Raw genomic sequence first — 15,545 nt, 5'->3', positions numbered from 1 at the left:
CCAGTTTCTTATAATACAATTAAATTTCTGTACTCCTAAAACTTACAAAATCAGAGTAAATCTTCCTATTAAAACCTGATGACGCAGAAAAAGCTACAGTATAAGGTTTGTGCTTCTGTGCAGCTGTGTCAGTACGTACATCAGGGGTCAAAATACTGTGACAACATACTATTCTAACACCTTCTACCTTAATAAACAAAGGATTAACTTTTCACTTTTCAGCAATATTCTCCAACAATGATATTTTGCCATATATATATGTTTTTTCTGTCTGGTCGTGAACAACACGAAAATGATTTTCTGTTATTTTCCTATGGTGTACTGCAGCAATATTTGTAGGTCATGGAAAAATATGTACCAGTTCTTTCAAACCTTTAACCTGTGACTTCATATGGTCTTAGTCATACACAAAGCACAGGCTAATTCAGGACAGCTTGTTCATGTATGTCAACGGATGGATTAATATAGTACTTGCAGACTTGGCGCTTGCGAAGGTGTGTGGCAGGTAGGACGGATGGAATACCTGGAAACGGTCTTGCCTATACCCAGAGTCGGACACACAAACAATCTATATATACGGTAAGCTACGCAAATGTTTATTATTACAGTCATACGGCAATACATACTTGCCTTGTAACATCAGACTTACATAATCACGAAATTAAACAGAGCACCGTAATATACTGTGTCAATATTATCTGCCCCTGACTGAGGAAAAGTGACCGGAGCTTACAGTGTTAGATCCTCTTCCCCAGGCTGGTGTAAGGTGGGGATGAGACAGAGGGAGATGGAGGAAGGGAGTAGGAGGTATGGATCAGGAGAAGGTATGGAGGGTCAGGGTGAGGGGGCAGTGTCAAGCAAGAGAACAGGAGGGAGGAGGAGGAGGATCGTCACGCACGCACCACCCTCTCCTTTTCCTTCTATTTATCCTCCACTTTCTCTCTCACACACACTCTCTCCGTCATGGTCCACCAAATTACCAGAATAGAGGAAGGAAGACCGATTAACTAAAAAAAAAAATGTAAAAGTTCTGGCCTGCTATAATTACGCTGTCATGGCGTCGCAGTATTATGTACACACAAAAACGCTTTCTCACATCATTTGGTTTACTACAGCACGAAGCTCTATTTTTTTCTTGCATGCAGCCCATTACAGGTATTGCTCTGAACAATCTTTAATAGGGAATATAGCTTAGTACACAACATTCAACAAATCGCTACAAATAATGCTAAAAATCAATAAAAAGCTCTAGAATATGGAAAAAAAAAATGATAAAGGCAGTTAAAATTTGGCCCCAGAGAGAGGTAAAAATTTATAGATCAGGTATTAGAAGCATTAAATTGGCTTTCTAGTCCTCGGGTGAAAATATCTCAGAGCTCTATCTTGCCAACGACTGTACCAAGGACGATTAAATAAACACACACACACACACACACACACACACACACACACACACACACACACACACACACACACACACACACACACGACCTACTTTGGCTTCGACATTCCGTGATTTCCTTGTAAACATGATTTTATTTTTGTTTCTTCCACTGCACTTTGATCAATACCCCACACAGTCCAAACACCACCTTTTGGAATTCATGACAACTTCCTGCCTGTCTTATTTTCCATCCCTCGTCATTTGCATAAGAACTTTGGAAAATATTTGCTCCCCGCCCCAAAATCAAAGGGCTTTTCAGTGGCTGTGTCTTTTCGTGCGAGAGGATAAATCAAATACCTCTGCGAAAACTTGGAGCGCAAATGAAGTCGGGTTTGTAGACCTGTTCTTTCGTCACCCACCAGGTCATGACTCGGGGAGATGAGGTGAAATGAGGTCATGCAGCACGGCAGAAGGTGAGGAGTGAGGTGAGAGGTGAGGAGAAAGGTAAGAGGGAAGGGGACAGAGGGGAAAGGTGAGAGGGAAGGGGACAGAGGGGAAAGGTGAGAGGGAAAGGGATAGAGGAGAAAGAGGAGGGGAGGAGGAAGGTGATATGGAAACAGAAAGGCGAGAAGTGAGGGGAAGGGAAAGGAGAGATGTGCGGGGAGAGAGATGGCGGGAGAGAGAGGGAGTGGGTGAAGGAAAGGTGAGGGGAAGTAGATACGGGAGAGGTGGGAGGATCGGTGGTCAGGAGAAATGAAAGGGGAGAGGGGATGGTAGAGAGGAGAGAAGGAAGAGGAAAGTGGAGAGAGGGGAGAGGTGAGGTGAGGCCAAAGGTCAGAGGTGAGGTGAGGAAAGAGGGGAGAGGTTAGGTCAGAGGGGAGAGATAAAGTGAGGAAAGAGGTGAGAGGAGAAACTGAGGGTGAGGATAAGAATGGGTGAGGGCTAAACTATGGAAAAATGGTGAGAAATGAACTTGAGAGAATAAACGATAAGGTAAAAGGGAGGCGTGAGAAAGAAGATGGTGGAAGGGAAGGAAGGTAGTAACAAAGTGCAACGAGGAGAGGTGTGGGAAGGGAGGGAAGGGAAAGGGAAGCAGGAGGGGTATGAACAAGAGAAGGGAAAAGGAGGAATGGAAAAAGGCTTAAGAAAGTATCAGTCGACTGCACAAAGATCATTAGGGAACATAGTCACATTCTGCAAAGTAGCAGTCTTCCCCGTGACTAAGACACGCAACCGTCGAATATACAGTTCATGTCCCTACTTCATTTCTCAGTAAGAATAGGCTGAGGACGATGGAGAGATGTAGAAAGGCAGGTAGGCAGGTATGGAGAGAGAGGAAGGGAGTGGGGGGAGGGGGGCAGAGAGGAAGAGCATGAACGAGGAGAGATTATGGAGGAGGGAGGAAGGGAAGGTATTTAGGTAAGGAAGGGGGGATAGTGAGGTGAAGGGGGGGATACAGATAGGTAGGGAGGTAAGGAGAGAGGTAAATGTGGGGGAGAGGGAGGCAGAAAAGGAATGAACAAGGAGAGGATGACCTATTTTACCTCCTCCTCCATTCTCCTCGCAGGCACACGTGAGAACCCACTCTATCCACACGACCCTCTTGCCTCACCTGCTGTCCCCTTCCCCTTTCCCTCCACTCTACACGTCCTTTATGTCTTACTCTGCACAGCTTTTCCTTCACCAGCACCTGCTTTACCTTGTCCGTCCCTACCCTGTTTTATCCACTTTGCCTGCCTTGTCCTACCCTCCTTCCCTGCCTGTCCTACCCTCCTTCTCTGCCTGTCCTACCCTCCTTCTCTGCCTGTCCTATCCTCCTTTCTTGCCCTGCCTTGCCCTCCTTCCCTGTACTCTCCTACCCTCCTTCCCTGTATTGTTCTACCTTCCTTCCCTGCCTTCTCCTACCTTCCTTCCCTGCACTGCCCTTCCCTGCTATTTCCTACCCTGTGCTTCCCTGCTGCTTCTGTGTTCTTTGTGATCTCTGTCCGACCTGTCTAGTAACTTGTCCTTCCGTGCCAGCCTTCATGTCCTGTCCAGCGTGTGTTATGCATTTATTATTTGTCCTAATCCTGAAACTGCCCGCTTTCCTTTTTCTCTTTCACTTGTACTTATTTTTGTACTAGGTTCATTTACTAATATTTCTATATATTCATTTGCTCCTACCTGTTTCTCACATTATTCTTACTTTCAGTCCCATTCCCGTTCATAACACTGTGTGTGTGTGTGTGTGTGTGTGTGTGTGTGTGTGTGTGTGTGTGTGTGTGTGTGTGTGTGTGTGTGTGTGCATTGTCTTGATGTGCAGCTGCTTCACCTTGACCCCACATTCCCTTCAACTCATTATTCCTTGTTCCTTATTCCTACCCTTCCTCTCTTCCTTGTTCTCGCCCTCTCTCTTCCTCTCTCCACGTCTCCTGCTCACTTCCTGTCTCATCACTCATTCTGTTCCTATCATTCCTTGCCCCTCCCTTCTCCCTACGTCTCATGTTTACCTAATTTTCCCTGCCCTTATTCTACTCTTTCCTTTCTTCCTCCATCCTTCACTCCTCTGTTTTTCTACAAACTTTCCTTCTTCTGTTCCTTGTTCTTTTGATGTCTGTTTATCTTTGCTGTTAACCTAATTCCTCTTCCCCAATCCTACTCTTCACTTTTCCTCGTTTCCTCCTTTCCTTTGTTTCTTTGGCATTCATTCCCTAGTTCTCTGTATTCGTAACTTATCTGTATTTCACTTCCTCCACCTCTCTCAACTATTCTCCCTTTCCAAAGTTGCCATTTAAGCGTTTTGGCAGCTAAATATAGCGATATCTTTGCAACTTGACCATAATTCTTTGTAACTCTCTGGAAAATATAGTTCTAAACAACATCGCACCTAATGTAGAGCCCCTTAGTTCCATCTGGTAACATGTTTACAGATATTATTTACAGAATTGCAGCGATATCCTAGCAACTTTAACCCATTTCTTTGCGATTTTCTGAAGGTTTTATTGCCTACCGACAACTCTGGACGTTTTGAGAACACACTGGATGACTTTTTTTTCTTCATTTCTTTCGGCAACTCTGTCTCTTCTCTCCCTCCGCCTTGCCGCCTTACTAGCCTTGTGCAACAACATCCTGGAGTTTTGCCACATTTCGTTGCGATTTCTTGGTGACTATAGTGTTTAGTGACAATTCTGCGCATTTACACAGCAAGTTTAGGGACATTTTATTTACCGGTATTTCTCCTCTCTATCCCTTTCCCTCCCTCCAATCTGCCGTATCATGAACCCTACACAACAGCCACCCTAATCAGTCACGACACGGGCGAATCTCATTTGTAGACTGTCACTGGGGGAACACTGGTACAATCTGGGACAAAAATTCACCTAACATCATCTCTGCTTCTCACCTTTTTCTTTTCTTTTCTTTTCTTTTCTTTTTTTTTTGCTAATATTCCAAAGGTCAGAGAGGCTTACTATGTGTTTAAGATTTTTTTTTTCTGTGATGTGTGTCAGGATGGAGTGACAAATGTGCCCTCAGTGTGATGCAGATGCAGTGGAATAGTATGTAAACTTTTGTCCCCTACTGTACTAATTCGCCTGATATCATAAACTTTCTTAAGCTTAATTTCAATATAAATGTGCTTGTTTATGATTTAATCTTTACTTGCATACAGTTGCCAAGCACTGCCCAACCCAACTAATGAATAATGACTTCAAAAGCTCGACAAAACAAAATGGTTCACAGGCAATATATAACTGCTATAGAGGATTTGCTTAACGTAAAAAATAGGTTATAGTCCTTTACGGAGCCGATGTTAGTGTCTGTCCTCTGAGTCTTCCTGTATTCTTGTCTACGGAATGCCATTTTCTTTACCACCTGTGTCCCAAGATGCAAGGTGTATGAAAGCAGCGCTTGCTTGCTTTCTTGTTATTGGGGAAAGCTTACATTTAAACATTCACCACAACATCCAACTGTAATCACCAAGAAAAACACCCGTGAAAATGTTAGTGGTACTTGTCTCTTGCGTTTGGCGGTGTGGGGCGTGTTGATTACCGGTATTTATCTTGTAACATCCATTTTTATAAAAGATATCACCTTTGTTTTACCCTACCATCCACTACCACCTCCGCCCATCTCTACCACTCCAGTTCCCCGTCCTCATTTCATCCTCGAGGATAAATCATTAACTTAAAACTTGCCAGCCGACGTTCAGCCCATTCAATCCCCTCGTTTCTCAGTCGCTTCCTCCCCTCTCCCCTCTAAAAAAAAAAAAAAAAAAAAAAGCCATATCTTGGACATCAGTACCTGGGAATGGCTAACTTTTTGTACCTGGCTTCCCAAGATGAGCCTGAATCAGTTTCAACTGACCTGAATGAATCAATTGCAGCTGAAGTGACCTGGAGGTGACATGCACTACTTATTGCCTTAATTTAATCCACTTGGTCGTGATATGGGATGGATATTTCTGCATTTAGCTGAATGGACTAAAATTGACACGACAGGCAGAGAATGGATGTGAACCCACTGAATGACCCTGCAGTGGCCACAAGAGATCTGACCTGACTTATAAGCCCAGACCGATCTTGGACCTTCATGGACCTTCATGGACCCGAACTGACCAAACTGGACCGGATTTGCCTTGAAACTATTTTAGCTGATATAAGTGGCTTCGGTCTAACGTATGTGGACTTAAAATTCTGCTTACTGTCTCATGAGTCTTCCCGTTCTCGCTGCATCAACTTACCTGCAAAGGAAAAATACATTGTTAATAATGTACAACAAGCAGGTATAATGAAAAATAACTCAAAACTATGTGCAGATGGTTAGAACCAGGATTTCCAGGGCCTTAATGGGGAGAGAGTATGTGGCCAGTTTCACTAAGCATGCTGTAGACAGCTCTCTGTGACTCTTCTTTCCTTGTTTTCTGGATTCTCCCTCACGCTATCCCTAGGTGGGAAAAAGACGTCAGGATAACATGGATTATGTCGAAGAGCACTGAGTTGATGCAATATTACAGAAAGTTCATCCTTTTGCTACAGCACTGAGTGAAACTATATACAATCTCAGGAACAAGAACCAACAACGAACAAAGTGATAATCATTCATAATATTCCTTATTAAGAACAGGATGTAACTGAAGTCTGGATCCTGTGATGTCTGAAGCTTTGTGGAAGTAGCCCATTATCCGGGAATCGTGTCTGGCCAGCCCTCATGCAGGCGTGCCACAAGATAAGGGATACAGGGGCAGGTCTCGGATTTTTTCTACATTACACATCCTTTAGGTTATCTCCTTCAGCCGAATGATTTTTTTTTTTTTTTTTTTTCAATTCCGACTAGTTCCTGCCGATTTCTTTTCAGGTCAATAGGGACCTCTTTGATTGAATGGATAAAAACAAGCTCCACAAACCTTTCTGTTATGAAGGTTCTCTCCTAAACTGAATAAAATTATCGTTTCAGAAAGGTTAAACAAAAGTGTCAGTAAATGAATAAACCTTCTGAGGACGAAATAAATCTTTTAATTACTTTATTATCACCAGGCGATGATATTAGTATTAAGGAAGTAGGTTCACAATTTCACACCGATCCTCTAACTTACATTATCGTTACTTTCAATGGCTTAAATTAATTTTAAGAGACTTTTCAAGCTTGGACGGGGAGGCAGTGGCTCAATCGGTAGAGAGGTGGCCTGCAGTCCTACCGGACCCAGGTTCAAATCCCCGCTGGGGGAAGGAACAGTTTAAGGATTTGAATTTCTTAAAATCAGACTTTACTGATCTACCAGAAGACCCGCCGACATGTCGTAAAAATACCCCCGCTAATACCAATACGCCAGTCCTGTATGAGACAGCCCTAGCATGTATTCAATATGGACGGTGGGTGTTAGCGCCGAAGTGGTGACATGTTGAGGTGTATGGTATGTAGGAGGACTACTGGGCCTTGGGAGCAGGCTGTGAAGCCTATGCACAGAGTCGGACAAAAAAAAAAAAAAACAAGACGTAAATTAACACCCTTCCTTACCAGACGCCTTTTTAAAGTTAGAAAGACGTCCTCGTGTTTGGGGAGATTAATATAACTCAGATTTTTTTTTTTTTTTTTTATGATTCACAGCGACTGAACTCTTAATAACTACGGTCAGGAAACTCTTCTGAAAATACAAAATGCTCTTAGTGAATAAATAAATAAAACACCGGTAAATAAATAAAAACGAACGAAAAATTTAAAGCGAAAAGGAAATTAGTGTATCTGGAAATATGCCACCTGGTGTAACCGAATGGGAAAATCGTAAGTAAATGTGTGCTACTTTTTAATTTAATGTTGTGGAGTTTGGGAAATTGCCAGGGTCGATGTTATGGGGCGCCATTACGACAAAGAAAATGACAGTGCGAGGGTGGGGCTGAGGGTGAGCACCTACGTGTGTGGGGTGGGTGGGAGTGGGGGGGGGTGGAAGTGTGGGTGATTGGGGGGGTGTGGGTGCATGTGGGTACGGATGTTGCATGATGGCACTGTATCTGACGAGAGAGGTGGTGAGCAGCAGGTGTGGGAGTGCGGACAAGTATGGGTGGGGACAGGATTACATCAGCAGTTGTGTTGGTTGTGGCAGCAGGTATAAACAAAGGGTGAGAATGAGTGTCGGTGCGGGCCAGGTAGTGTGTGTAGGGAAAACACGGGTTTGAAAAGTTGTGAATGTGAGTATGGGAGATATGGGTACGACCAGCTGAGGTTGTGGAGGCAGAAGCAGTGTGGTGGCAGGTGTGACGTGGGGACATATGTGGTGTGGGGGCAGGTGTGGTGTGGGGGAAGGTGTGGTGTGGGGCATGTGTGGTGTGGGAACAGGTGTGGTGTGGGGACAGGTGTGGTTGGGGACAGGTGTTGTGTGGAGGCAAGTGTGGTAGGCAGGTGTGGTGTGGTGGCAGGTGTGGTGTGGTGGCAGGTGTGGAGTGGTGGCAGGTGTGGTGTGGTGGTAGGTGTGGTGTGAGGACGGGTGTGGTGTGGGGACGGGTGTGGTGTAGAGGCAGGTGTGGCGTGGAGGCAGGTGTGGCGTGGAGGCAGGTGTAGTGTGGGAACAGGTATGGTGTGGGGTAGATGTAGCTTGGGGCAGGTGTGGGTCTGAGAAGTTGTAAGTGTAATGGGACTGTGTGGGAAGCGAATGGACGTTGTGGTTTGTGACATAATTATGGCAACACAGGATAATATGTAGACAGGATGTGTGTGTGTGTGTGTGTGTGTGTGTGTGTGTGTGTGTGTGTGTGTGTGTGTGTGTGAGAGAGAGAGAGAGAGAGAGAGAGAGAGAGAGAGCTTCTGTGGGAGAAAGCCTGGTATGAACTCTTATGTACTGTATGAACGTATGTATGTGTGTATGTTTAAGGGATGGACAAAGTAAACACGCGAGGCAGTGGTGAGGCAGGGAGGGAGGGATGAAGTGAAAGTGAGGCGGCAGCCATGAAACAGTACTTAGCTGGTCAATGATACCGTCATGAGGAGGCCAACACAGTGCTAACACAGTAGTGGCCTGGAGTACCCTTTGTTTATCACATCCCTTACCACTTCTTCCTTACCATTTTTTTCTGCATACAGCACAATAATAGTTTTTTGTTAATTATTAATAAAATTTGAATGTCTATACATAGTCCTGCACTACCATGAGGTCTTATTGTAGTTTATTTTTCCTGCCTCTAGACGATTTTACTGAATATAGAAAAGACTTTTCATGAAAAGGTTTATGAAGGCTATAGCCAACCCTTCCAGCACAAACTCTCCTATGGTCGCCTGGAGACGGTAAGAATAATATGAAAGATCTACACGGCCTGAAGTAACACAACACTGATTTGTTACATGAAAAATACAGCGGTGATTAAGAGGTGCTTAACAGCCTCTTAAGTCCACGGCTATGACGTGAACTATACTCATTTTACTCTAACTTGGCCAAAAATATCCATCTTTCCACCTTGAATGCTGGGTTGTGAGAAGAGATTAACAACTGGAATTTGTGTTAAGAATATGTGCTATGGAATGGAAGCAGAGACGAAGCATTGTCTTTTTCTGCCACAGAGCTAAGTGAAATAAGCTACAGAAGGACGAAATTCCCGGTCATCTTAAGGTAAAAGAACTATAACATGGTATATTTTGGACGCATTATGCAGTGGATATTTTGCTTATTAAGGTACAACAGTCTCGGCTCGACGTGGAACTTCTTCAGGTCTGGCACTGTTCTGTCTTGTCAATGAACAGGATATCTATTTGTGGGAATAATCCTTCTATATGAACACTTTATGGCACTGTAAAATTAGAATACAAGTTACCGACAGCGGTGGGTGGGTGTGGGTGTAATGGAGGAAGAGCAGACGGACAGTGTGAGAGATAGAGTTGGAGATTGATTGCAGAGTGTGGGTGTGGCGTGATGTGGTAATGAAGAGGCAGTGTGGTGTGTGTGGTGTGCATTATACGGTGGCCAGTCTGGCAGCAGACGCAGTGAGGACGGACAGACGGACGGACGGACAGAGAGGCAGGCAGACAGACAGACAGACAGACACACGTATTGTATTGTGTGTGTGTGTGTGTGTGTGTGTGTGTGTGTGTGTGTGTGTGGAAAAAAACACAAACGCCACTACTGTAACTCCAACCAAACACCGTACTGTTTGGTTACAATATAAACTATCACCTTACCGCTACTAAGTTCGTCCATCGTAATTTGGTGAAAAATCTCACAATTTTGAAGTCGTTTCTAAGAGCTCAGTGGAAGGACATGACAATACTACGACCACAGCCGTTTCTTGCACTATTTCCTAACTAGCAGTTTGTTTTAGCATTCATCTCTTGATACAGTTAAGAATTCAAAATGGAGAGATGGCAGTTTTAGACCTAATTTAGATTGCAGACTCCATGTTTGAACTACAAAGGCCGAAATTTATATAAAAGGCCGGCCCAAATATTGCTAAGGACAAAGCACACCTACTATTCCACTGCGTCTACTTTGCACTTGGGGCATGTCCTTCACTCTCCTCCCTGGCATAACATATTAATGGGAATAATTTACAGACAGAGCAACACACCAACCTCTCTCAGTAGAGGTATATCAGCCAGCAGAGAAAAGCGAGAAGTGAAATATTAGGCAGACTTACATTTCTGAGTGTTCTGTACAATCGTATGGTGGAATATATATACACACAGAAAAATTCATACAAACAGGCATATATATTCTTAAAGCGAGGCAGGGCAGGGCGGCAGCGCGTCATGAGTGCACGTCTGGCCTGGAATTAGCAAGTGTTCATAATTCGGCAGTGTAATCATCTAAATGGACCCACTCCTGCCCTCCCATGCTGCTGCCCCGCCCCTCTCTCCTCCTTTCCCTACCTGCCTACCTACATTTCTATTTTTTTCTCTCAACCCCAACAAACTCTCTCTCTCTCTCTGTCCCTGTCTCTGTCTCTGTCTGTCTGTCTGTCTGTCTGTCTGTCTGTCTCTCTCTCTCTCTCTCTCTCTCAGGGTCCAATAAACTTCTCCCTCTTTTTCTTCCATTCCCTTCCTCGCCCTTCCTCTTCCCTTCTCGTATCATATTGTCTGTTCCTATCTTGTCTTTCGCCTCTCTTTCTCACAGCTCTATTAAATATCCCTCTTTTTTAACTTTCAGTTCCCACCCCGTCCTCCTCTTTCCTTATGGCTTCAAACCGTTTCCATTCCTACCTTGTTCTTACCTTCTTGTTTTCTCTTTCTCTCTCAATATCCTCTTTCCTTACCCCACCTCATCCTCTCTCTCTCTCTCTCTCTCTCTCTCTTCCAATACATTTCTCTCTCTTTTCTAGGCTTTCATATCCTCGCCCTTTCTCTCTCTATTTACTACTTCATACTGTCTCTTTCTATCTTGTCCCCCCCTCTCTCCCAATAAATTTTTATATTTTTCTTGCTTTTATAGTCTCCCTTCTTCTTCCTTTATTGCTTTGTATTGTTTCCTTTCCTTAAATGTTCTTCCTCCTTTCATATTCTCTTTTCTCTATCACCAATTAATTCTTATCCCTTTTTCTCGCTGTTTCCTCCCTCATCTCTTCCTTTTTTGCTTCATACTGTTCCTGTTCCCGTCATGTTCTCTCTCTCTTGCTCTTTTTCTCGCAACCCCAATAAATTTCTCTCTCTTTTTCCAACAATAATTTCGTGCCTCTTCACTTCTTTTCTCATATATGTAATCTCTTTTCCAGGCTTGTCAGTCCTCTCTCCATCTCTTTTGGCTCTGTAAGCGGGGTTAGACCTTTCTACTTGATTATAATTCTGTTCTCCTAGGATGGTTGTGAACCGACTCTCCGTACCCCGACATGTGATCAAAATGGACACTCACTCAAAGATCTGTCGGTCGTACTATTAAAACTGCGAGCGCCAAGGTGTAGACAACCCCGTAGTTTTTTAGGATTATATCGAATGCAAGTGATAAGGATGTCATATGTCTGACTATTCTGGATTGCTGTTGCGTTACACTCAGCAACGTGGGATGCAGGGTGACCAAATCTAACAATTACAGGAGTTCCATTAAGGACCGTCAAAAATTATGGGTTTTGCGCATTCCACTTAAACAACACGGATTTGCGTTCTTTTTTCTTGTCCATCTTACCTGTACTGCTCCTAAACCCCCCTCACTATATCCTCTCCTTTTTCCTTTCCCTAGTATGTCATCACTTACTTTATTCATTTCCTTCTACCCTCTCACCTTCCCTCAATACTTCCCTTCCACATTGCACCTCCTTCACTTCCCGACCTGCTCACATTTTCTACCTAAGCCTTCACTGTTTCTCTTGTCTTTCTGTTCCCTCTTTCCTCCTGCTCTTCAACAACTTCTCCACCTTCTTATACCTTCCCTCTTTATTACTCGCCACTTCCACACTGTCCCTCACTCCTTTACTTCTTCCTCATCTTTCTCTTTCCCCTCGGCCTTAATCGCTTCCCTTCTTCACTTCCCTCTCCCGCTCTACCCTTCCTCCTCATTACTTCCCTACCACAGTGCACTTTTCCCTTCCCTTACCCCATAATAACTCCTCTCTGAACCTATCATTACTTTCCCTCCTGAATACTTCAGATTAATGTCCTTTTCACTGTTTCGCCTCCCCACTGTCCCTACTGCTTCCCCCTCTTTCCTTCTAATGTCCCCTGTCTCCAACGGCTATCTCCTCTCTCCTATGGCCCTCTCCTCTCTCTTACTGCTGTCTCCTTTCTCCAACTGCTGTCTCCTCTCTCCTACTACTGTTTCCTCTCTCCTGCTGCTTTTACCTATTTCCTACTGCTGTCACTTTCTCATGCTGCTGCACCCTCTCTTCTGCTGCTGTTGTCTCCTCTCTCCTGTTACTATCCCTTCTCCCCTCTTGTCCCCTTTACCCAGATGGCCCTGTTTCCTTCTTCCTTTTTCTGTTCTGTTGTTGTCCTTTCCCACCATCTCCCCATTCTCCCGGTCTCTTCCCATAATCTTCTTCGCCATCTGTTTTTCCACCTCACTCCTACTGCTATCTCTCCATTTTTCTCCCCTCCTCCTTCCCCTCTCTCTCTCGTTTTCCCCTCTCTCCTCCTCCTCCCCTCTCCTCTTCCAGGAGAATGTCACTTAGGGTCCATGCCAGTGCCCGGAATCAGGTCTTGTACAGGAAGGTCTGGTCACATGATCCCTACTACAGCTCTCTCGGGACGCCTGAACATTTAGTTGATCCAGGCCATGTCTGACTTTTCGATCTGTCTGTCTGTCTTGGTGTATTACTACATGTATGCAATTATATATTTATATACAGTAATTTTCTATCTATATGTCTGTTTGCCCGTGTTTCAAAGCACATGTGCATTTCTGTCTCGATGTCTGTATGAATATATTGCATACTTCATTTTCCTATATTCTCGGCGTCTTATCTTCCCTTTCTTTCAACCCAGTTTCTCCCTCCGTTCCTTCCTGACTCAGTCTCATCGTAAAAGTTTTGTTATTTCACTTTTCACTTATTTTTTACTTACAACATTAATTTCCTGAATCTGGTTATAATAAGTTTAGTCACCATTTTAATGCAACTTTGTAATGTATTTTTTTTTTCTGATTTCCCATCATGTCATTTTAATAACATTATGATCATTAGAATTTTTATTTCATCTTCATAAATGCCAGAAATCACCAGATGATTGGCTGTTGATTTTATCAATGTGTTTTTTCAGTTGTTGCTGCAGATACGTTAATATATTCTTTTAACAATCGGTTCCACAAAAACGACACTGAACCTTTCAGCTGCAGTACTGAAAAATTTCTTCCTTTTCATTTTTGAGTGAATCTACACACATCCAGACACAATCTCACTCACATATCCCAACACTAAGATACCAACGCGATTCACCACCCATATACACTTACACTCAGACGAAGATAACATAACAATCCACCATATTCAACAAGAAACGCATCTGAGTAGGCCTACATTTGTGGTAAATAGCGCTCTTACACTGTCTCCAAACTCCCAGTACCTAATAAGATTTGGCTAAACTAATCAGTCTTTCACAACCACCACAACACTCACCAATCACATTCACCACCACCACGACCACCACGCCCAACGCATCACGACACCACCACCACACTCACCCACCACACTACCACACTCACGACCGCCATCACACAAAACCCACGGTACCACATACTCATCCATCATCACCACACGCATCCACCACACTACCACACTCAGCCACATTACCACACTACCAAACTAGATCACTACACTGCCATGCTTATCTACCTCCTCATTACCCGACCCTCCTCAGTTACCAGAACAACAGGCCAGCACAACGTAACACACATAATAGAACACCGTACAGCAAAGGCCACACTAAGACGCGGACACAACAGCAACGCTATGAGGAGCGTGCGTATATGGGACGACCTCATAGGGGTTGCTACTTGCTTGCGGTTGACGGGTCTGTTGGGCTAGGGATGACTGGTGATGAGCAACAATAACAACCCCACCACCATACCACCACACTCACCCATCATATCACTGCACTCACCCACCACACCACCACACTTACCACGTCACCACTTATCCACCACAGCCACTACACCACCACACTCTTTTATCACCATACAACCACACCCACCAAGCACACCACCCCACTCACCCATCACACCACCACATTCATCCACCACACCACCACATTCATCCACCACACCACCACATTCACCCACCACACCACCACCACGCCACCGGCCTCACGCCTTGCTTGACCGACAGCTCAAAAACTCGCCAAACTGATCTCACAAAATTTGAAGACAATAGCTGCACTGAATGCAAATGAGGAACAGTTTTACAGAGACGGATAAAAAAGAAAAATGATGGTTAGCTGTTGATTAAATAAAAATGTAATTGGTTTTATAGATATCACGAAAATTTCATCACCAGGATTAAGATGGTTTTGCTCGTGATGAAACTGGTAGTTCGTCGATTCCTTTGTTTCTTTTAAGTCGTCAGAGATAAGAAGATAAGAGAAAAGAAGGAGGAGAGAGAGAGTCAAGAAAAGAAGAGAAGTGGCGAGAATAGCCATACCCAAAACAGATTCAAAGGTCGCTGTGGTTGACCTCAAAAAAGTTATCAGAAAGTCACCAAGCCAAAAAGTTTGTAAACAATCGCTAAGAGACAAACTAACATTGTTATACTTGGCAAAGATTCCTTTAAAAATGTTTCTAAATGGGAATAAATATACCTGAATTTAGCTATAAAACGCTCAAATAGTGTCAACCTTCGTTCAAGAAGAGAAGACAAAGAGAAAAGAACAGGGAGGAGAAAGAAAATGAGAAGCTGAAGGAGAGGAGAATAGAAAGTGAGGGAGGATGAGAAGCTGAAGGGGAAAAAAAAAACGAGAAGGAGGAGAACGAGACTAAAACAGAGGCAGACAGACAGGCGTTGGCGAGAAGAGAAGAGCAAGGGGAAGAAAGTGACACGCGACGGACGTGGGAGACAACCAAAAGCTAATCTTCAACCAGAGACACTAGAGTAACAGTAAAAAGTATTCATCGAAAAATAAAACGAGGGCTTTGATAACTCTATTCCCAGACGCCATAAAAGCGAGTGACGTATATAAAAAAAAAAAAATGTCTCCAGATTGAAAAACTGTGCAGTCAAGGGAAAATGGTAGGAGATGAATTCACTTTAAACTTAATTAGCTGACACTTCAAACTCTCAAGTTGATA

Source organism: Coenobita brevimanus, chromosome 6 (genome assembly GCF_032717465.1).
Source record: "Coenobita brevimanus isolate Jiangsu-jjx chromosome 6, ASM3271746v2, whole genome shotgun sequence".
NCBI lineage: Eukaryota > Metazoa > Arthropoda > Malacostraca > Decapoda > Coenobitidae > Coenobita > Coenobita brevimanus.
This window is presented reverse-complemented; position numbering follows the sequence as displayed.